Source organism: Podarcis erhardii, assembly GCF_964252035.2.
Source record: "Podarcis erhardii genome assembly, chromosome: 3".
In the NCBI taxonomy this organism is placed as follows: domain Eukaryota; kingdom Metazoa; phylum Chordata; class Lepidosauria; order Squamata; family Lacertidae; genus Podarcis; species Podarcis erhardii.
Window position 1 is genome coordinate 107,714,071 of NC_138507.1, and position 23,381 is coordinate 107,737,451.

The 23,381-nt window shown below is 43.2% G+C and overlaps 1 protein-coding gene and 1 long non-coding RNA gene across 7 annotated transcripts in view; one reads left to right on the forward strand and one right to left on the reverse strand.

Moving 5' to 3' along the window:
• The window catches only part of SLC8A1 (solute carrier family 8 member A1), a 303,130-nt gene that overhangs the window by 210,554 nt on the left and 69,195 nt on the right, over window positions 1-23,381 (forward strand). The gene's annotated exons all lie outside the window — the stretch shown is intronic.
• On the reverse strand, window positions 11,955-21,738 carry LOC309338164. The gene is made up of 3 exons (XR_014154776.1): window positions 21,612-21,738; window positions 21,236-21,347; window positions 11,955-12,183 (listed from the first exon to the last, which is right to left on the reverse strand). It is a non-coding gene; the product is annotated as an uncharacterized lncRNA (long non-coding RNA).

Consider the following 23,381-nt stretch of genomic DNA (forward strand, 5'->3'; position numbering starts at 1 on the left):
GTGAGAATCATTTTGAACTATTACTCCAGTGATTTGGCAGTGATTTGTGAAGCTGCATTTGCTGCTGTTGATGATAAAAAGACATTTACCTTGCCAACATTTACCTGATTGTGAATCTTGAAATGTTCTCAGATTTGAGCTTGTAACGTGCTTGTTTTAAAGACAGCCCTTCTGGAAGCAAACGTGCTTTCTAATTCTGTTGGCCATTATTCATTACTTGCCAGTTGCTTGATTCCCGCCCCCCCCCCCCGCCCCGATTACCCACTCAGTCTGTAGGAGCAGTACCACATGACACAGCTAGCAGAGAAAGAGAGTAATTTTCTGAACAACACAAATTCATTTAAATGCATAACTATTCTTCTCCATGACTATTTTTCTCAATAGCTTCTACATGGCTTTTTAAAAAAGCCCTCCACAAAGGACTTGCTCATAAGTGGCTTGCAAATATAAAAGCAAATAAAAGAACAACAGTGATCTGACCACTAAAACAAAAATTATTAGCAAAAACAACAAAAACAAGAACACAACGAGCAGCACAACAGCACACAGTGCTGGAGGCGATGATGATGATTGAGAGTGCAAGAATAATCCTGATGCAAAACACAATAACAATATATTACATAATATATCATACCAAATATAAACTCATTGGTTCCTGTGAACACTGACATTCAGTTTTTAGCATATCATGTTAAAACAAAAAGAGATTGTAGAGAGGTCCAAAAAGCCCTCTCCAAACAGAGTGAACAGGAAGCAAAATGGCAAATCCAATTAAGTGTAAATATCACTACCCACAGACGAGTATATATGACTATCCACAGAAGCACCACACCTGTGCCCTGAACATTGAGCCTGAGCCCAGAAACCAGGGGTCATCATTGGAACTGGAGACCTCAATATTGAAACCAAGCCACACACTACCAGGGAAGCAGCGTCCTTGCTTGCACTGGCTTCATCTGCCAGATCCGCTCACCACTGCGAGCAGCATGTGTGGCAAAGGGCAGTGGAGAGATGCCAGGCTCCAGGCCAGGGGCCTGTCCCTTTAAGAAACTCCATCCTCTCCCATCAAGAGGGTGGAGCCTGGTAGGGATAGTCAGGCTGCAGAATAAGAGCTGAGTCAGCAACCAGTCCCTGTCTGAACAAGCTGTCCCTTCTCTTGGACCTGTCCAAGGTCCTGAACCTTTCTGGCCACTCTTTCTTTCTGATCTGTGAAAGGATATAAGCTGCTGAAGTGGGAATACTCTGCCCCAATCCCCCACTTGGCCACCTTCCTCCAGACTCTACCATAACTGATCTTATGCCAGGCTTGGGCATACACAGGCCAAATTAGGCTTGCCACGTGACAACCTAAAACAGCCCACCTGGTGTCCTTTAGGAGTACAATTCCAATCAGCCCCAGCCAACATGGTTGCTTACATCTCTAAGTACACTGGAAGAGTCTCCTGACTATTCTCCACCAAGAGGCAGATAGCACTAAGGGGAGCAATGGGCAGTCGAAGAAACGGCTGCCTCATATTTCAGTGTGCTGGATGACTGAAAGGTAAAATCTAGATTCACAACATTGTGGCCTGGTCACCCCTAGATCAAATTAAAAATGACATACCACGAACTATCACAACAAAGTGGAGAACTTTGTCAAGGACTCCATACAGTGATTTCTCTCTGCATTGCTCTGAAGTAAATAATATACAACTGTGGAAGAAATTGAAGAATGAGTTCAGAAATAAGCACTGAAAGGAGTTGAAGCAGGGCCTGCGGAGAGCGCTAATGATCTTTTGGCTATTTGTCGTTGCAGGATGTTGCAAGGACTCTTTTCTTACTGTGCAGTGTTCAACAGCTTTGATTAAGGCTTTTAATAACCTAATTTCTGGCCATTTCTCAAGGCCCAATTTTTGTCTTTCTCGCTTGATTGCTCTACAGCTATCACAAGGGATTTGCTGAGCTATTTGTCTTCTGTTGTGGGCACACAGCATGGCACTGAGTGGCTTCAATTGTAGTTTTTTTTCTGATTGTTCCTTTCAAATTATGTGTCATAAGAATCTTTCTTAGAGCAATGATTTGAATACATGAGTTCCTTAAGGGCTCTCTTTCAGCTCCAAATCACTCTGTGTATGGGATAGAACCCTGTAGAGCTCCAAGGGGCGACAGCTTGATCTCTGTGGGGAAGAGCTTTCAGAAAGGTTAAAAAATTATCAGAGTTGTACGTTGCTGGCACCAAAGGCAGCTCAGCCAAAATTGCTGAGGGGAGGGGGGGGCCTTGCCATAGAGATATAATCATGAGAAGGCTTTCTGGTTAAGATCTTAATGGTAGGGGGAATGTGTGGGGAGAAAGGGGATCCATTAGACATAATGGCAGCAGGTACACCTCTGTCCACCTCAAAGATTAGAAAGTGCAGGCTCCAGAATCTGATTCTGGGAGCAAGAGGGGGCATGTGAACAGCAAGTACTAAACCTTCCCATACCTGTGATTTACTTCCCAACAGCCTGCTCTTGCCACCCCCCAATCCAATATGCTTTTCTCCCAGCCAGACTCCTCCTTGAAGCTATAGCTTTGGACCAGAGTGTGGGGATGCAATCAGAGACTACACATTGCATTCATCTCCTAAGCGAACCTCTCTAGGGTACTGAAGTACATCCTAATCAGTAGAAGCCAGCAAGTGGCTTCTACTGATGGTGACTGGGACCCAATATCAGCGCTCTCCTGCAAGGCTGCCTGTAGTCTGCGGGTTGGTGGGCATCTAGCCCTTAAAAAAAGCCCACAAACTTTGGCACTAATTTCTTATTCATCTACCACTATGTATCTAACCTTCTCTTTGGGGAAAATCCAGAAGGGCCTGCAACAAAATGTTGCAGTGTGGAGGAAGAATTTCTGTTCGGGGCTTCAGTCAACCAAGCAACTCCTCTTCCATGTTACTCCATTCCACCCCTCCTTCACCCAAATCTTCACTATTTCCCTCACAATGATTAGCTAGCAGTCCATGTGCTCTGAGCACGTCCAGTCCACTTGCAGTTGGGGATGGGGAGTCACCCTTGCATGTATCTATTTTAGTACGTCTGCAACCTTGAGGTTCTTCAGATTCTTCTGATAAGCCCCTCTTGTGTGAGGGCAGTGCTGTTTTGGTTGCATAAGTATTCACACCCAAATAATAGATCCACTATTGGTATTCAGCAGGGTCTTAAAATTCCCCCACCACTTCAGGCCACCTGAATGGCCAGTGCTGGGCCTGATAATGCCTGCAGGCCAGATGTTCCCTACCCCTTGTATACAGGATTGGGAAAGGTGATCATTCTGCACATTCAGACGGAACTGGTATTTAAAGCCCTGTCTACCTGTCTTTTTACCTGAGCACAGCACTGGTGCGATTTGTCCTCCTCAGTTGATAATGCCTGCTGGAAGAATAACAGGGGCTGCTATTCGGTGTTATTATCTGGGTGGCCTTTGCTACTTGTTCATCATATGGCTGACACTGTCTCAGAGAATTAGAGGTGCTTAACAAGATTGCACTTCAGTTGGTCTGTTTATTCTTCATAGAGAAGTTCTAGGCTAAGTGGTTATGTGACGTAGGACCTCTTCCTATCGTTAGTGAGGTCCTGTGGGGTCCAATACCTTCAGAATCTAAAGCTTATGACAAATGAAAAGTCATGGGAATGAAGCCCTTGTACGTGCTTGCTTGCATTTTTATGGAGATTTTCAGTGATACTATTTAATTTTACTCCTTTTTTTTCCGTTTGTCTGACTATTTTTTGCAGAGTGATTCATATGCCTCAGGTATACAAATATTCAAGTCCTAGAAATCAGACTTTTTATGCTGAACTTTTAGCTGTAAAACATTAAAAAAAACCTGTGTACCGCTGAGGTGCTAGGTGCTAGCACACACCCTGCCCTTCGCCTCAAGGATGCCCCACCCCCTGCAAAAATCAATAGAAGAAAGAAAGCATTAATAACCTCACTGTGAGAAAAGAAGTTACAGGGAACCAGGCAGAGGGCCTTCTTGGTAGTGGTGCCCACCCTGTGGAACACCTTACCATCAGATGTCAAGGAAATAAGCAACTATCTGACTTTTAGAAGACATCTGAAAGCAGCCCTGTATAGAGAAGTTTTTAATGTTTGATGTTTTATTCTGTTTTTAATATTTCTTTGGGAGCTGCCCAGAGTGGCAAGGGCAACCCAGTCAGATGAGTGGCATGTAAATAATAAAATTGTTGTTGTTAGTATGAAATACTTTTCAAGGCAAGCACTTCCCTCACTCTTTCCCTGTCTCTTGCACCCAGTTTAAGAGGATACTTCCTGGTTCATTAAACCACAGTTTCCCATGATGACTGAACTGAGAAACTGTAGTTTAGACTCTCCCTACTAAGGAGGCTTGCAAACCACAATTTGCTCTATAGCTTAATCCAGGCAGAGACAAACTTGGCCCTCCAGATGTTTTGGGACTACAACTCCCATCATCCCTAGCTAACAGGACCAGTGGTCAGGGATGATGGGAATTGTAGTCTCAAAGCATCTGGAGAGTCGAGTTTGCCTATGCCTGGCTTAATCAATAAATTAATAGCTTGAATTCGTTTAATTAATGGGACTAAGGAAATCCTTTTTTTTCTGTTTAAGTACAGATTCCCTTGAGAGTAATTTGTTGGTAGCTGCCTATATGTTGGCGGTAGGCAGGGGCAGAGCCAAAAGTGAAGAGAGATGGAGTCCAAAGTGGGTGGAGTTTTGAAACCAGACCAAGATCTTAATGAAAATAAGCCAATGGCAACAAGTTCTCCACCCTGGACGTGAAGTGTGGGAAGAGTGGAAGCTAGTTGTAAATGTCTGTGGCAGTTCATTCAACTTAATAAGACATAGTTATAATAGGGAGAAGGTTGAGAGGCTGCATCTCACAGGGAGAAATCTCTCTCGATCTGCTCTTCACTATAAATCTAATAGGAGAAACCAGGTAGGTGCCCTCATGAGTCTGTGGAGGGGTGGGGAGTTTTCCATCAAGGGAAGTATTTGAACATTAACTTGGACAGCCATCTGCTAGGAATGCTGTAACTCTGGATTTCCTCTACTGAAGATGGACTTGGTGGTCTTCAAAACTTTCTCCAATTCCATTATTCTACCCATTGCTCCTAAAACCTGCATAACAAAGGTCTCCTTTACCTTTAATAGCTGTGTAGAATAGGGAATTCTCTCAGTTGCAAATATAAGAAGCTGTGCTGAAACTATTAAATGGTAGAAGCCTCCTCTTTTCTTTGCCATCTGACCAGCCTAGCTTGGAGTAGACCCTTGGTGCCCTGCAGATGTCACTGAACTACAGCTCCCATCATCCCTCACGATTGGGCCATGCTGGCTGGGACTGATGGTAGTTGTAGTCCAGCAATATCTGGCAGGCCATAGATTGCCCTGTCCTTATTCTACAAGATGTGAGATGGGTGTAGACATGTGTCTCCTGATTTTGGCAAAAACTGAAGAGCGACCACTGAATAATACTTTATTTCCTATGTTTCTGTTTTGCTGCTTCACCTCTCTGCATCATTGGTCTGTTTCCCCCCTAAAACTTAACTTTTCTTTGTTTCCTTGATACATATATGGGGGGGGGATTAAAGGGGAGGGGGAGAGAAACTTTTTGTCTCCAAACGAAACAAAAAAAAATTGCACACGTGTGCATTTAACCACAGAACCTCATTTAACTTGAACTGAGAGCAATTGAAGAAAGTTGCCTCTCTCTCTGGGGATTAATTCCACTTTCGTGAATTTTAGAGTGATTTTGTACATAATTGTTTTTATTGTTTCCTTGATCTAATTAATCAGTTTCCTCTCTACTTTATTTGGGTCTTACGCACAGCATAATAGAAGCTCTGCAATGGCTGCAAAACAGAAGCAGTCAATGGAAGAGTCCAAAGATAGAGGATCTGCAATAATTATGGACACAATATAATCATGGTGAAGCTGCTACGAAGCCCCATAATTTCAATTTTATCCAATTATTTATCCAATTATTATATTTATCCAATTATTATATTTCAACTCTTACAGTAAAAACATTTAAAAGAAAGTGATAAAAATAGCAGCAAATAAAATCATAAAAAGCAGGCGGCTAGAAAAAAAATTAATAAAAAGTTTAGCAGATTTTAAAAAAGAAGTCCTTAGGGTCCAGTTAAAGGCTGCAGAGGCAGAGCCAAGCAGAGGAGGTCTAAGAGGGAGGTAATTCCACACATGTGGGGCCACAACTGAAAAGGTTCTGTCTTTGTAGCCCATCAACCTTAAGAACATAAGAAACACCAACCATGTGTTCCATCACTGAATTATGACTCCCTTCTTTTCTGCCATGCCTCTTTTTACTAACAGTATATGAATAATTTAAATAACAACAGCTAAGGCTTTATTTCAGTAGGAGCTCACCGCTTCTCAGGTCCAGCACATCTCAAGTGAGTGCCATTGCCATTCTAAGAGAACAGGGTGAATGGCATGAAGACAATGCTTTACCCCATTCTCCCCTATTCTTTTTTTTTAAAAAAAATCCACTAAAAACTGTTCATGAACATCTCTCCAAACATACACATCCTTCTATTCAGTTTTGCCCATCATGCACACTTTTGACAACACATTTCCCTAATATTTTTATACTAATACATGCATTTTTGTGCACCTCCCCCTAATGCAAACTTCTTTGCACAAATGCTTTGGTTGGAGAACTGTGTTGCAAAATGCGGAGAAGTGTGGATTTCAAAGGATAACTGTGTTTCAGGTCGCGTTGTTGCACCTGCATCCTCCAGGTGTTGCCAAACTACAACTCCCATCAACCCCAGCCCAGCAACATCTGGAGGGCATCAGGTAGGCAAGGGCTTGTGTATTGTTTCATGAAGTGTTGATCCAGCCATATACAGGCAAAAGGAGGGCCGAAGCGAGGAATGGAAGGATCCTCACAAAAGCATTGGTTTTCTGTAGCTTAAGGCACTCAATGATCCAAACAGTTCCACAAAATGCCATCTGTTCTCTTGGTAAATGGCCACAGTCTGTCTGTCTGTCTGCTCACGTATGTGAGCATGTGGAGGACACATAACAGATTACGGCGCTGGAAAAGCATTTGTTGCAGCCTTTCATTAGCCGTATACATACAGTGTGAGTTAATGAGGAAGGATGTCAATATTCTTTTAATGAGCTTGCCGTTCTTGCGGCAACAAGTTGAAATCCATGTGTCTGCAGAGACTAATAGCCCGAGGGAACTGCACCATGTTAAACAGAGACTTTATTTATGATCTTCAACCCCATATTTCCTCTTTGATGGCATCACTCTTCATGCAAACATCAGTTGCTGCTATCTTCTCCCAGCAAGTAATTCACCTCTGAAGCTGGGAGAAGATGAAAACATTGACATGGTGGGGATGAGAGGAATGTGTTAGATTCCCCCCCCCCCCATTGCATATGCTAAGTTTCTTTTAAATTATAGTTGTGTAATTGTTAAATAATCTGAATATAAGCATAAGCCAATTCACTCCCGCTAACAGATACGTTAAGTTAAAGGAGGGTTTTCTGTGTAAATGAGGAACCAGCTGTGATCGTTTCTCGTATATAAATCTTTACCCTCTGCTTACCACAAGTTAGGCACTTCCTTGTCATCTGATGAAACTCAGCTGTTCTCGTCTGCCTAGTAACCATCAGTCCATACCTCAGCCTATCTTGCTTCAGGCATGGGCATTTGAATTTTTTTGCTACTTTCTTTTTGTGACACATGGGGCTGAGACAAGACAGAGGTATGCAGAAAAGAGCATCAGGGACAAGAAGGAGAAAGAAAAATTGTCTAGCACACAAGATCCTATTTCTCCACACTTAACCTTACATATGATCATGGCCACAAGCATGAGAAGAACCCTAAATGGAAATAGATTTGCCTTTACTGTACATGTGAAAATCGTACAAGGCATAAATGTGGTTGCAAGCACAAAACAACACTGTAAATAATACTCTAGTTGAACATGGCTAAGTGATCAGATTTGCACAACTTTTTAGGAAACATGACGTAGGTGTTGATAACTAAATTCTGCTCGGTAACAGTTTACAAGCAAATCGATTTCCCCAAAAGGTGGTCCTACATTTTCTTTTAAACATCTAGTAAGTTTGATATTACAGAGCTGGGAATTACCTCAAACTGTGTGTCTGCTCCTTTAGAAAGGCCCCACTTTGAGGCGGCACAGAACACATCATTTCTCTCTTCCTTGGTGCCTGAACTAAGTCTTTAGAGATGTACTTGGACTTATTATCAGTTTATCAAAGCTGCAGTATAAGATTCTGTAGTTGAACCTGGTGGGATTTGTAAAAAAAAGGGGGGGGACCAACTAAGGGGATTTGTGAAGGCATCCTTAATGGGATTTGGCCTCCAACATAATAAAAGGCGTCATTTTTAACATCTCTCACCCCTTAGGTGATATTTTTAAACCTTGAGGATGAAATAGCTCTCTGTGGGATTTGTTCCCTGTGCTTTAAATATCACTTATTTCCTTCAGACTAGGTAATTGGTGTTAGTTTTATGGTGCTGTGGCCTAGAGCTAAGATGAGTGAGTCTGAAAGGATCCGTCGCCTTTCAGCATTTTGCTCATCCAAACAGAAACATGTCACAAAGCACTCAAGCGGTTTTCCACATTAACATTATTTTGTTTAGCTCTGTTTAAAGAGTCTCCGTGGAAACGGACAGTAGAGGCTGCCTTATATATATAATTGCTGCTTTGGTTCTCAATCCTATTCCTATCATTCTCTGTTAGCAATGATATGTTAAAGTTCAGAGCTAAATTTAACCCCCAGGGCATTACTTCTGCAACTGAAATGTTTTTCTGTACACACCATCACTGCGGACCTGTTCACACTTTATTTAATGCCTTTATTTAATGCAGATTCAAATTCCCACTTTAGATATATGTACAATTTGAAGAGTAGGAGGAATCTGCCCTTTTTGCTTTATAACCACTCACATCATGTGGGCAGTTACAGATTTTTCTAGGCCTCTCTTTCCTCCCTGTATTGTTACCTTTGCTCTCAAAGACCCGGCTAATCAGGCCTCAGCAGAGGTGGGTTTATCACATCTTGATGCCTAAACCTCTCCTCTCTTCCACAATATTTATTTATATTTTATCCAGATTATTACAGTGAGTTAAAGTAAAAACAGAAAAAGAAAGAATAGGGGAAGAGAAAAAGAAAAAGGATACATAAAAACATTTTTAAAGGCAGAGGAAACCAGCAATAACAAAATAACAATAAAATATAATTAAGGCGTGCTCTGGTCCATGGGGTCACGAAGAGTCGGACACGACTAAACGACTAAACAACAACAACAATAATAATTAAGGTTACAGAAATATGTAGTATATATGTAAATGGATAAACTTATGGTTTCCCTCAAATATACATTGGTTCATGGATCACAATGGTTCCAATAAATACGTTCCAAATATCATTAAATTTGTCCAAGCATAATCTTTGTCTGAAAGCAATCCTTTCATGGGTTGCAAGAGCTGTCATGTCATCTATCCATTGATGAGAGGGGGCCATATTTATTAATGTCAATATTTTTACAGTTGTAAGGGCACAGAGAATCAATTTATGTTGACCACTTGTCAAGCCTCATATATTAATTATATCATTTAAGAAGATGTTATCTTCTGACATTTTAAACTCTTTTCCCCACAGTAATATTTATACATCCCAGTATTTTTTTCCAAAAAATTGCAAACACCATATAAACATGTTTCAAAGAAGCATCTCTTCCATGATGAAGGCCAAAGTTTCTCACTGGCCCATTTAATACTTCGACACTTCCTTCTTCCTGCCTTTTGTCGGCTGGAGTCACCGGCCCTGTTTGCACATCACAGTAAACTTTAGCTTTCCAGGACCACGTGAATGGGTTGCCTTTCAGAGAGAAGCTCACCTCTCTGTGCTCCAGTGAGTTAAAAGGACTGGGAAGGAGCAAAGAGTCAGCACTTTCGTGCTAAGCCATAGTTTGGCTTACCGCTTCATGCAAATACTGCCATTGCATTTCCGTCTAAATACAGTAATTATTTCTAAATTTGTACCTATGCACATAAATCAGCCTATGCAAATTTTACACAAAGCGGTTTCTTTCTTGTCCTCTTTTTTGTTGGTGCATAAATGACCACTTGGAAAAGATGTGGACATTGCACTGAGCAGGCAAAGAGCCTGACTTAAGTCATGTTTTGAGTGCAGCTCAGACAAGCTGCTACAATCCTAAACAGCCGCTTTTCAGACTTCCCTGGACACGAAGGCTTCTGCCATGTGATTTAACTTGGGAAACTTTGATAAATAATTTGTAAACCTCCCACACAAACACACGTGTACAAGTCCCTCTCATCTCTGGGCACCCTTTCAAAAAAGAACCCATCACGGGAATGACACCCATTTCAATAATAGAACTGTGACAGGTGCACAAAACAGGGTTAGCTTGTTTTTGCTGGAAAGGTTGCAGCCATTATTTTTTATAAGTGCAACTCATGGTGGAAAGCAGCAAAGTGCATCCGTAGCTCCACACGGGAGCAAAGTGGTTTCCCCAAAAGCAATTGTATGTCTTCGATGTGCATAGAATAGACGGATCCCCAAACTGCAATCCCATGCTGCTTAAACCCCATTGCTCAAAGCCCTTTTTGTGCATTTGAAAGGTTTGGGGATGGAATTGTGCGTGTTGGTATTGGTACTGGCCCTGCCCTCCCCCTGCCCTTTCCAACCCTTCCACAGTCTGAAGCTCTGAAGGAGGATTACCAGGGGTTACCAAACTTTTTCAGCAGGGGGTCAGTCCACTGTCCTTCAGACCTTGTTGGGGGCCGGACTATATTTTGAAGGCGGGGAGAACAAATTTTTATGCCCCATAAATAACCCAGAGATGCATTTTAAATAAAAGGACACATTCTACTCATGTAAAAACACGCCGATTCCCAGACCATCTGTGGGCCAGATTTAGAAGGCGATTGGGCCGGATCCAGCCCCCGGCCCTTAGTTTGCCTACCCATGCTCTAAGTACTTTAAGCTATGCACAGTTGGAGGCCCCATCAATATATCCTGCTCAATGTGGGAAGGTTGCAGGGAGGAACAAGCATGCCTGGTGCACCCAGGAACATTTGTAGGTAAGCGGCATAGAATCATATAATTGTAGAGTTGGAAGGGACCCTGAGGGTCATCCAGTCCACCCCCTGCGATGCAGGAATCTCAAGTAAAGCATCCATGGCAGACGGCCATCCAACCTCTGACTAAAAACCTCAAAGGAAGTCCACAACTTCCCGAGGGAGACTATCCCACCGTTGAACAGCTCTTACTGTCAGAAAGCTTTTCCGTATGGCTAGTTGGCAGTGGCGTAGCGTGGGTTGTCAGCACCCGGGGCAAGGCAAGTAATTTGCGCCCCCTAACCCGTGGATTTGCGCCCCCTAACCCGTGGATTTGCGCCCCCTAACCCGTGGATTTGCCCTAACCCCAGATGTTGCGCCCGGTGCGGCCGGCCCCCCCTGCACCCCCCACGCTACGCCACTGCTAGTTGGAATCTCATTTCCTGCAGCTTGAAGCCACTGGTTCAAGTCCTGCCCTCTGGAGCAGGAGAAAACAAGCTTGCTCCATCTTCCATTCCAAACTCTGCATTTTGGCCCATTTGAGCTTTCGGTTTCCCAGGCTAATTTTATTTACACATAAACATTCCCCTTTAATTTTTCATCATTGCTTTCTTTCACTGGGCTATAGGGCAAAAAGAAAACTTGGCCTGCTAATTACAGACTCCTTGTCTCCCCAGCTGCTTCCCATTTGGCCGAGATTCGCCAGCTGTAATCATCCAGCAAAGTGGTGTCTCTTTCAGAGAAACTAGTTGCTGCTGGGGATGAAACCTAACATTGGCTGAAGGTGGCAAGATGCGGCTATTAGCTGCTGAATAAAAACCTCTCCTATTGTCAAATTAAATATTAAACACTTCATACTCTTTACGTCCTGGTTTCCAAAAATTGCAGGTGTCAGATAATTTTCAATTATGGCAGTGCAATAAACTAAATGTCCTAGAAAGACCCTTTGAACCAACGAGCTGTGGAAAATAAATTGTCACAGTTGATTATGGCATTCAGAAATGACAGGCCTTTAAAGTCAAAGCATGACAACACAAGAGTGTCAGTGATCATCAGCTGGAGGCTTGATTCTGCAAAGAGCAAGAGAGCTGGTCTCGAAAGCTGCAATGGAAGAGGCGGGGAAACATATTAAGGCTGTTGGACTGCAACTCCCATCATCCTTTATTTTTATTATTGCATTTTTATCCCAACTTTCCTCCAAGAGGCACAAGGTTGTTTACATAGTTCTCCCTCACCTTCATTTTATCCTCTCAACAACCCTGTGAGGTAGGCTAGGCTGAAAGACCTGCCCAAAGGTCACCCAGTGAGCTTCATGGCTGAGTAGGACCAGGTCTCCCAGGTCCTAATCTGACACTCTAACTATTACAACCACACTGGACCCTTAACCTTTAGCCATCTTGGTTAACCACAGCTTCCCTATTCCTGTATTCAGGCTCTGGTGAACATTCACCAGTTTTGATTTACATGCTAAAAATAGCCATTTGACCAGGTAGAAAACATTTTGTGAGAACATTCCTCTTTTTTTTTCTATTCTTTTGGTGCCCAGCATCCTCCTTTATGAGTGTAACTTACTCAAGGTGGCTTGCACAGAAATAAAAACGCAACTTTAAACAGCAGTGAGATGAAATAAACACCAAATTTCCACTATAACTACATTTTTAGCAATAGTAAATGCATATCTAGGCCAGAAATAGAGCACAGTTTTAACAAGTCTTGCCAGCCAAAGGAGCTCAGTAATGAGATGAAATATCACTTACGAGTGTGCCACTGAGAACAAGTGGGTTTTCAAGGCTTTTCTGAAAACGTGAAGTATGGGTTTAAACGGTATTTCAGATAACTCAAAGCTAAACCATTTAGCTCTGCGGTGTTTGGTTTGGTTTTTTGACTCAGCTAAACATCTTCCACCTTCAAAGGGATGTGTGCATCTGTCTCAGCCCTAGAACACATCCATTTCCCAAACTGTTATTTTCCAGATAAGCGGTTCCCTCCACCTCGCCATCCAGCTCGGTTTCAAATACCTCACGCTCCTTCCAGAGAGCCAGTGTGGTGTAGTGGTTAAGAGCGGTAGTCTCGTAATCTGGGGAACCGGGTTCGCGTCTCCGCTCCTCCACATCAGCTGCTGGGTGACCTTGGGCTAGTCACACTTCTCTGAAGTCTCTCAGCCCCACTCACCTCACAGAGTGTTTGATGTGGGGGAGGAAGGGAAAGGAGATTGTTAGCTGCTTTAAGACTCCTGAAGGGGAGTGAAAGGCGGGATATCAAATCCAAACTACTACTACTACTACTACTACTACTACTCTTCTTCTTCTTCTTCTTCTTCTTCTTCTTCTTCTTCTTCTTCTTCTTCTTCTTCTTCTTCTTCCAATGGAAAAATTAAATCACAGGTGCAAGATCTAGAGAAGTAGTCAAGGGAACATTTAGGTTGGCAAGGGGTTGTGTCGGGGGGTGTTTCTGATGGTGGGAAGGGACACAAGGAGTGGCATTAAGTGAGCATGCATATGATCACAGAGTCCCCTCCTTCTGTTCAAATTAGACCAGAAGGTAGGCTTGTGTCAGGGCTGGGCCATTGGCAGATCAGAAAGGAGACTCGGAGACTGAAAGTAAAGTCAGCAGTTTAGTCAGTAAAATAGTACAGTCGTACCTTGGAAGCCGAATGGAATCTGTTCCGGGAGTCCGTTTGACTTCCAAAATGTTTGATAACCAAGGCACAGATTCCAAATGGCTGCAGAAGCTTCCTGCACTCAATCGGAAGCCCCATCGGACATTCGGCTTCCAAAGAAAGTACGCAAACCGGAACACTCACTTCCGGATTTGCGGCACTCGGAAGCCAAAACATTCCAAGGTACAACTGTATACAAGTAGAGAGAACGCAGGCATGGCTGAGCTCAGTGGCGATGTTGCCAAGACTAGCACTTGGCCTCTCCGCCTAAATCTTTTCCTCCAGGTGCCTTCCAAGTCCGGGGGGGCCCAGTTGGGCTTTCTGAGCTTTCTGTTCAGCTTTCTGTTCAGCATGACCTTGGAGTAAAAGGAGGATGGGAGCTTACTACAGTGGGACTGTGCAGCTGCTGCGAAGCTGTTGCAGCGTCTGTCCCTTCCTCCTCCTCTCTTTTGGGTCCGGGGCCTGAAGTGTCTCCCTCTGTAGCCTGTCCTGCCCTCAAACATCTTTACAGAACAACAGCAACGACAACTCCTAGAAAAACCACTTGATTTTAATCTGTATTGGCAATACCACAGATTTATGAGCGAGAGCTTTTTTCAAGCAAACACACAGGTTAGGACCCCAAGGCTTGAGATCCGAAATATTTTTTCCCAACCCTTTCAGTTGCTTGGGACTGCCTAGCTCATTAGGAATGCATGTCTACTCCGGTGTAGGTGCCATTGAGTTCAGTGGAGCTTACTCCAGGTAAGTGGGCATAGGATTGCACCTTTAGCATTTGTATGAGCCCATTGAGTTTCGTTCTTTCCATAATCATCCACTGAGTTTATTTTTTTAAATCCCCTTTATTTTGAAAAGTTTTAGGCTGTCTTCACACTCACTTAAGCCAGAGAAAGACCCGCTAGCTCCTGCCAGCTATGAGCCTCACAGCTTTCCCTGCTCTGTGGCAGCCAATTACTGCCAATTTGCCAGGGCAGTTTTGCAGTGTAGGCATTTGTAGATTGATTAAGCCTATCCACTTTTCCTACATTTCCTATCAGCTGCTGGTGCTGAAGGCGGTTGGCACCTGTCTGCCTCAATGGCCCTGGAAAGTGCAAGGAGGAGACACAGATCCCCTTGCGCCATTACTGATGGCCTGAGTCATTCCCTCTCTCCTGACCATTAGGCCTAACAAGAAAACGCCAGGAGCATTCTGCTCTTCCCTCTCCCCAACTCCCCCTCTTTCTTTCTACTATGATTATAATTAGAGGCTCTGCTTGTTGTTCTATTTTGAATTATAATTCACTAAGGCACATCACCAGTCTCCAGACAAATGTTCTGGTGTCTGCAAAAGCATGTTTTACCTCCTCAGAATTTGCTCCTCGGAGAATCTCAAGTGGGAAAAACAAGAATTGCCCAGAATCTTGTTTCTTCCCCATCCCCACCCATATATATATATATATATATATATATATATATAACTTTTTTTTTGAAATTAAGTTGAAGCAATTATTTGTGTCTGTAATATATTATTGATTTTTTTGAGAAACTTCGGTCTAGACACAAGCCAATGAACAAAAAAACAGGCACTGACAGCCAAATGAGTAGAGAAAATTACTGTTGTTTATCCTCATCGATTTTTTTTAGTAAATGTATTTATAACCTGCTTTTCGGTCCTAAAAAGAGCCCCCCCCCCAAGCCAGCTTGCAATCAAATATACTAATAGCAGACTCAGCTCTCTGAGTGCTACTCCTTACACACATACAAGGGAGAAGAAATATCAGCAGTCTTGGGAGAGCCACATACTTTAAGTAGAAACACTCCAGCTTGTTTCCATGTGAAAAGAACAATAATGAACACTGTGGTCCTTTGGTTTTAAAAATCCACAGTTCCTTTTCACAGTACCATTGTTTCACAGGCAGACGATGCCCGTATTGGTTTAAAAATGCTAGAAGCAAGCTTTTTATTTCATTGTAATATTCTTATACCTCTTACCATAAAAAAGAAATATATTAAGCAGTTGTGTTGAGGTATACAGAACTCTTGGCACTTCCAGACCAGCAGCTTCTTGAGCATTCATCCTGGTTTGTTTCCACAAGGTTGTCAGGAAGCATGTTGACTGTTCGTTGAGCGCTCATTTTGATTTGTTTGCAACCTCACCTTACTGCAAAAAGCAGGGTACGTATTGGTGGGGGTTTGCTGTGTCCAACAGCACCAAATCCACTTCAACTATGCAACCTTAATTTGCTGGCTTGTGGTTGACTTTTACATGGAAAATAGCAACAGTCTGGAAATTCACTTAGATGCTTGGAGAAGAATAAAAGAATCTCTGCACAGTGTGTGTGTGTGTGAGAGAGAGAGGGGGGGGGGGAAATGTTGGGCAGAAATGGTGGCATACAGAGAAACGTTGCTTAGCAAGGCTGTGAGGCTAGGATTGTAGGCTCGGTGGTAGTGGATGTGGTTTGTGTACAGAAGCCTCCAGGTCCAATCCTTGGCATCTAAAGTGAAGGCAGCAGGTGATGAGAAAGGCATCTGCTTGGAGATCTCAGAGAGATGCTGCCCGTCAGAGCAGACAATGCTGCCCTAGAAGGACAAATAGTCTGACTAATACGGAGCAACCCCACTAGGCTCCTAAAATTGTGGGCTCCCTGATTTTAGAACGTTTGACTGCCTGTCTGTGAGGTGTGTACGGTGCACTTTGTAGAAACCGCGCAAAACTTATGCATGCCACAATGTAAAGATTGCACTGAGCGACTTACCTCTAAACGGAGTTGGCAGAATTCGTTAGTGGTGTTAATTATTCAAAGAAACAGCACAGCACTTAGTCAACCCTAAGCAGAGTATTTTACTAGTGCACCGCTCTACAGCATTTCTGCGACCAGCACCCCAAGCCCTGACTCACTTAGTCAGCTTCACTTTATTACTTATTCAGGAACAAAGAACCATTTTTCAAAAAGCGATCTTCTTTAAAAAGGAAAAAAAAAGAATGCTGTTCACCGTCCTCCTTCTGAAAGATTTCAGCTTCATTTTTCATAGAGCTGCACAAGATTGATAGCGATGCGTTAAACATTCACAGGATGAAATGCTGCTACCGTGGTTCGACCCTCTTAGAGAGACACTTAAGGGAAGGTTGTTTAGGGGTGGGGGAAAACGCAGCATTTTAAGAGTATTTGAGGTGGATTGCTGCCGCTCTCTTCCAGACAACCGTACGTTTTTCAGGCTTGGAAGTGGGCACTGGCAAACAAACAAACCAGTGTACCTTTTAATGGTATGGTGATGGAAAGAAGGTGGACCTGTTTGATTTTCACCCGCCATCCAAGTTGCTACTAAAGGACTGCTCTGAAATGCTTTAAATTGCTATAACAGCTTGTTAGGTAGACATTCAACAGGTGCAGCTTCTCCCTACTACCGTCCAGGCGAGGGGCGGGGATGCACCGTTGAACTTACTATACTTAGTGCTGATGATTCCGTGGGAAATGTTTAAAGCACCGGCAGATCTGAAATGTGGCTGACATATGCTTTCTTCACACTTTTATCTTATGGGGAACAACACCTGCAAGTTTTTACAGCTAGTAAAAAGTAAGTTTTGGATCAGTCTTCATCATGGGCACTTTAGCACTGATTCGAGTTTTGTTAGTAGTGGATAGCGTGCTTTAAGAAGCTTCCCTATTTTGAGTTAACTTACATATCTACTTCAGAATAAAGCATGCACCTTAATCTTCTTGTTTTTGTAAAGCTTTAAGGAATTTATCATGCATTGCTGCTGCTCTTATTGCAAACACTACATCTTTCTCTTCCCACTCCTTATAAATTTGAACATACTTTCTTTCCCAGTGGGCTGCCTGAATTCTAAAGTGGCACAGTCCACAAGTACACCACCACATCCTGTGTGACATTAAAATACATTCACTTGATTTCATATATAACCTTTTTTTTTTTTAAGAAATGGGGGGGGGGGGAGAGACCCATTTCCTTCAAAGTACAGATGTGAAATCTGAAAAATGTTTGAAGTCAAGAAATCAAATGTTCTGAAGTTCTGCCAGATTTATAATGTGTATGACCTTTAATTCAGATGTAGTAACTGCAGGGGAGCAAAGACAGGAATGGGTTTTAAGCTCTCCCACTCACAGGAGAACTGCAGTTCGGTTTGCATTTAAGGACCATCCTATCCAATTTACGCTTTCCGAAACAAATCACAAACTGAAATACAGACATCCTCTGAAACACACATTTCTCCAAATCTTGCAGTACTGTTCTCTCTAGCCAAGTAATGTGTTCAAAAATGCATACGGAGAGTCCACAAAATTGCATAAATTCGTGAAAATAGCATGCAAGAATGCTTTATATTTGAGGGCATTGCTTTGCACAAAATGTGCATATTAGGCAAAATAGCATGCAAAAGTGTATATTTGGGGAGGATTTGCACTAAATTGCAGGTGGTTTTTCATGAAGACATAAAAAAGATTCACAAAATGATGTGGAAATGTAGAGAACTGAAATAAAGACTGCAGTCATTGAGGAACAGAGAGAAAGAAAAATTGACAGATTTGCCCCTCTCAACTACTGGCAACTGTATTTAGCTTGGGGTTCTCTGGACACCACATCCTGCAACAGGTTACAAATACAATTCTTACATGGCAAAAACTGTCTGAGCCCTGGGAGTAAAGGTTGCAAAGCAGCTAAATAAGGAGAAATGGGAAAGGCAGGGGACAGGTTTGCTTTAAAATGCAAACAAAACCCAGCAGAAAACTGTTTTGGCTATTCCCTCCACTAGCCTTCATATACAGTGTGTCAGGCCTTGCCGTTCTTCACATAAATACCTTCTGACTCGTGCATGAATCTGCCCATAGAGATACACTTTGTAGTGGCCATTTATCACTAAATATTAACTTCACTTTCTTACTTGTTTTCCTTCCCCTTTCACTGATACCTAGCTCTCACTGAAGAGGCAAATCTGTGTGTGGGCTGCATCACTCGTGAACAGCTTTGTACAAAAAACTCCCTGTTCACAGAAAACTAGCACATCTGAGAGAACTCTTCACCACGTGCTAGCTTTTTGTGTGCAGGGATTTTTTTTTAATTATTATTTTTGCATGTCACATGAACTGCCAGCTACTATCTGAAGTGGTACAGTCAGAATCAGATTCACCTGAGAAGGCAAAACTATATGTTGAATAGAGTTCCATGTAATTTTCCCTGGAAATACAGTTTTTAAATTAAAAACAGCTGCAGTCAGCAGCACAGGAATAATGGGTATGCACAGGGTAAACACAGGGTGTTTAACCTTTCCACTCTTATCATGATTTGTCCTCTCAAAATGTCCCCAAAGCTGGTTCTCCTCACCCCACCCAGTCAGGGGTTAATTTCAGGATAGGCAAGGTGCCCCCCAGCCAGTTGCTGCTCCCTCAAACTGGGAAATGAAAAGATATAACTAGTACAGTATCAGTTATAGGAAACTGACATTTCTCTCCTTTTGTTCCTTCTGTGTTTTCTCTTTTACTCTTATGCTGTTCTGCCTCACTTGCTTCAGGCAGCTTCAACCTTCATCCTAACAAACAGCTTTTCTGTCCGTGTACACCGTGCTTTGTTGCATCATAAATATCAATTTCTTGCATTCAGTAGCAGCAAGGCCCAATGTGGTGGTTAGATATTTGTTAAAGCAAAGCATTCGGTACATATGCACCCATGCCAGCACATGTACTTAATCAGCACACAAAGGCAGCTTTTTAATGTACCATTCCTGTGCTGTGAGCTGCAAAAACAGCTGTACCAGCTCAGGGGAACCTCCAAACCATGGTCCAGATTAATAACAATAGAATAATAATAATAATTTATCATTTATACTCCACCCATCTGGCTAGGCTTCCCCAGCCACTCTGGGATGCTTCCAACAAAATATTAAAATACAGTAACGCATCAAACATTAAAAGCTTCCCTAAAGAGGGCTGCCTTCAGATGTCTTCTAAAAGTCTGGTAGTTGTTGTTCTCTTTGACATCTGGTGGGAGGGTGTTCCACAGGGTGGGCGCCACTACCGAGAAGGCCCTTTGCCTGGTTCCCTGTAACTTGGCTTCTCACAGCGAGGGAACCACCAGAAGGCCCTCGGTGCTGGACCTCAGTGTCTGGGCTGGACGATGGGGGTGAAGACTTTCCTTCAGGTATACTGGACCAAGGCCGTTTAGGGCTTTAAAGGTCAGCACCAACACTTTGAATTGTTCTTGGAAACGTACTGGGAGCCAATGTAGGTCTTTGAAGACCAGCAAAGATGCTGATTTGATTCATTTTGCCACAAATCATGCCCATCTGCCCAACATCTGGCACCGTATGTTCTGGCAGGTATGGAGGTTCCACCTCATTAGGGCTTAGGATAGAGAACCAGTCAGCAGAGCCATCCATGATGGCCAATAGGTGTCCAGCATACCTGTAGCAGGAAAACGTGGCTGGCCATTGTCTTAGAGCAGATCTGGACTGCTTCCCGCATGCGCTATGCCATGTTTCCCACAGCTGAGAGACTGCCAGTTCCTCCCCATGCCCTGAGAAACTGACCACCATTGTCTGCTATGGACACGTCGAGGGCCCACCCAGAGAATTGCAGCACACACAATCGACACGGCCTGTTATGCCAAGGCAACAACATCTCTGCTGTGTGTCTGCCTTCCAGTGATGATTCAGGGTTTTGATGTTAGTTTAAAGAAAATAAACAACCCCCGGTAAAGCATCATGCTTCATGCGTTCATTGTCAGTTTGGAGTTGCAGAAACTGCTAGTGAGCGGAGACTACAATGGGTTGTTGCTGAAATGCCCATGAATTCCTTGTCTGTGCGGACAGGGGTTGCTAATCCTCAAATGACAACTTCTAAATCTTTGTTTTGTAAACAAGCCATAAGAGGTGCCAATTGGAGCAGTGTCCTCTTTTGCTGTCTTACCAAGGGGAACGTGCACCATACTGTGTGAACAAAGCCCACAAAGCCATAATTACACTTCAAATGTGATATTTCCTCTAAACCCTTTGCATAAGGATATAAGCATGCCTGTTTTCTGTGGAGGACATGCAAGTATCATCACGCCTGCATGTGCATGTACACACACACACAGACACACTGCTAATTTGCCACCACAGTTTTGAGAACAAATTATCTGTAGTTTAAGGGTACTGAGAATTGTTTGGATAACCAACATTCCCCTCACAGAGCTACAGTTCCCTGGGAAGAGGGACTGATTTTTAAACCACTCTGGGAATTGTAGCTCTGTGAGGGGAATAGGGGGGTCTCCCAACAACTCTCAGCTCCCTTAACACACAACAATTCCCGGGATCGTCTGGAGGAAAACACCAAAAGTGGTCTAATAGTGCTTTTAATTTATGGTGCAGATGTGACTTCTATTCCTCCCCCAGTTTTCCATTTGTTTCCCCGCCCCCCCCCCCCCGCCCCAAGAAAGAAAGAAAATCCCTTTCGTGCTAAGTCATTCTGGGGCAGGTTTTTTGGGGGGGAAGGGCTATTTAATGTGTTTTCAAAAACTTACTTTTCATACTTCTGAAAACCTTGGGGCTCCCTGAGAATGCTGACTTCTCCTTTTTGCTTCTTAGTCGCCCGCTTTCAGCTCCATTCCTCTTGGCCCACACAATCTGTGTTTGCTATTATGTGGGGGAGGGGAGGGAAGAGAGGAGAAGAAGAAATATCACAACACAAACTTTGCATTTCTTGTAATGTCTAATTCCACCCAAAAGCCACCTAGTACAGGGCTGGCCCACCCATGAGGCAAGGTGAGGCGACTGCCTCGGGAGGCAGGATCCACAGTAGCCCCCTCTGGGCATTAGGAGTCGCTGCTGGTCTCCTCCCATCCCTGGGGAAGAAATGACAGGGGCTACCCTCTGGGGTTTCTTGGGCTCTGGACTCACCTAGCATGATTCAGAGCAGGCCCTTTCTCCCCCTGCAATGGCCTTTGGCTGCCACTTCAACTGTCAGGTAAGGTTGATTCAATTCTCTTCCTTGTTCCCAATGTGGATCTTCACTCACCCCTTCTTCCCTGGAGTGGGACGCCGTTTTGTAGTTTGTCTCAGGTGACAAAATGTATTGACCTAGTAGTGGATTCATAGCAGACTTGGGATTTGAAATGGGATCTCTAGCTCACCATCAGTCGCTACCCTATAGCAACCCAGTAGGCAAGTTTCCACAGGGGAGAAATACTTGCCGATTCATCACAACTTGTGAATTGGATCTGGAGATGTGAGGAACCTCAAAGAAAAACATGGGCAGTCCATTTTTGCTCTTGGGAACTGTGAGCTGGTACATCAATAATCTCTGGCTGTTGTCTGTGTTAAACACTCAGCCTCTTTGTTTCCCTATTCCCAAAGACCTCAGCACAATAGGACACAACTCCCTGCTCTGTAGATTAGCCACAGCATCACAAGTGGTGGTGGCACTCTCTCATTCTTGCAGGGGCATAACTCTTTTGATAGGGGATTCAGTGCCCCTGGGGCAGCAGGAGTAGGCCACAACAGAAGCAAGAGGGGGGAACTGGCATGGTTTGCAGAAGTACCAAAAATATTTTTAAAGCCACCAAAAGGTGGCAAAACCCACACACGAAAAGGCCAATGAGGATTGGCATGCTCACTTTCTTTTTTTTTTTTCATTCTTTCTTTTTTTATAAATATTTATTAAGGTTTTACATAATAAAACAAATGTCACAATCAAAAAGAAAGAGAAAAGAAAAAGACAATCAAAAATAACACAAACCAAAAATGACAAAAAAGAGAAAAAACAGAGAAAAAAATTATTCCTTAGTTACTATCTTTAAAACCCTCTTTCCTGACTTCCTCACATCTCCCTTTTCTGTGTTCCCCTTTACACAATCAAATTCAGCAATTGCCTACCCTCTTTCCAATCTTATACCCTATTATAGATTTCAACCTATTATGCCTTTGGTTTCTTTACCTTTTGAAACCATTTATCACATGTTCTTTATAACTTAATCCCTTGTATCATTTGTTTAGTCTCGACATAATAATACTCTGGTCTTACCCCTTTTTTCTCAAATCATTATTACATATTTCTTTTTACCATGTCACTGGTGCCATATTATCTTTATATCCAACATCATTTTAACATTCAAACCTTTTACAATGTTTTTGGAGATATTCTTTGAACTTCTTCCAATCCTCTTCCACCGACTCTTCTCCCCGGTCTCGGATTCTGCCAGTCATTTCTGCCAATTCCATGTAGTCGATCACTTGCACCTGCCATTCTTCCAAGGTGGGCAAATCTTGTGTCTTCCAGTGCTTTGCGATGAGTATTCTTGCTGCAGTTGTTGCATGGCATGCTCACTTTCTATCAGGAACCACTGAACGTTGAATGTCAGCTGGAAAAGAAAAATGGAAAATAGACTGAGGATATTGATTTCATTTACTTGAACTCCTAACAGTTTGTAGTAACCCAGCATTATTGGCTGGCTGGCTGGCTGGCTGAGAGGAATCCTGAACAAGATGATTCCTGTAGGGGTTTGAGTGTAGTAGTAGCATCAGTAGTAGTATTTACTACTCACTGAGGCCAGGGACATTGCTGCTGCTGCATCGTGAGTGCTTGGAGTGTAAGGCCTCTCCCTCTCCCTCCTTAGGCTAACTCCATCTGGCCTAGGGGGCGGGGCCCAGGCTCACCTTCGCCACGGCTTT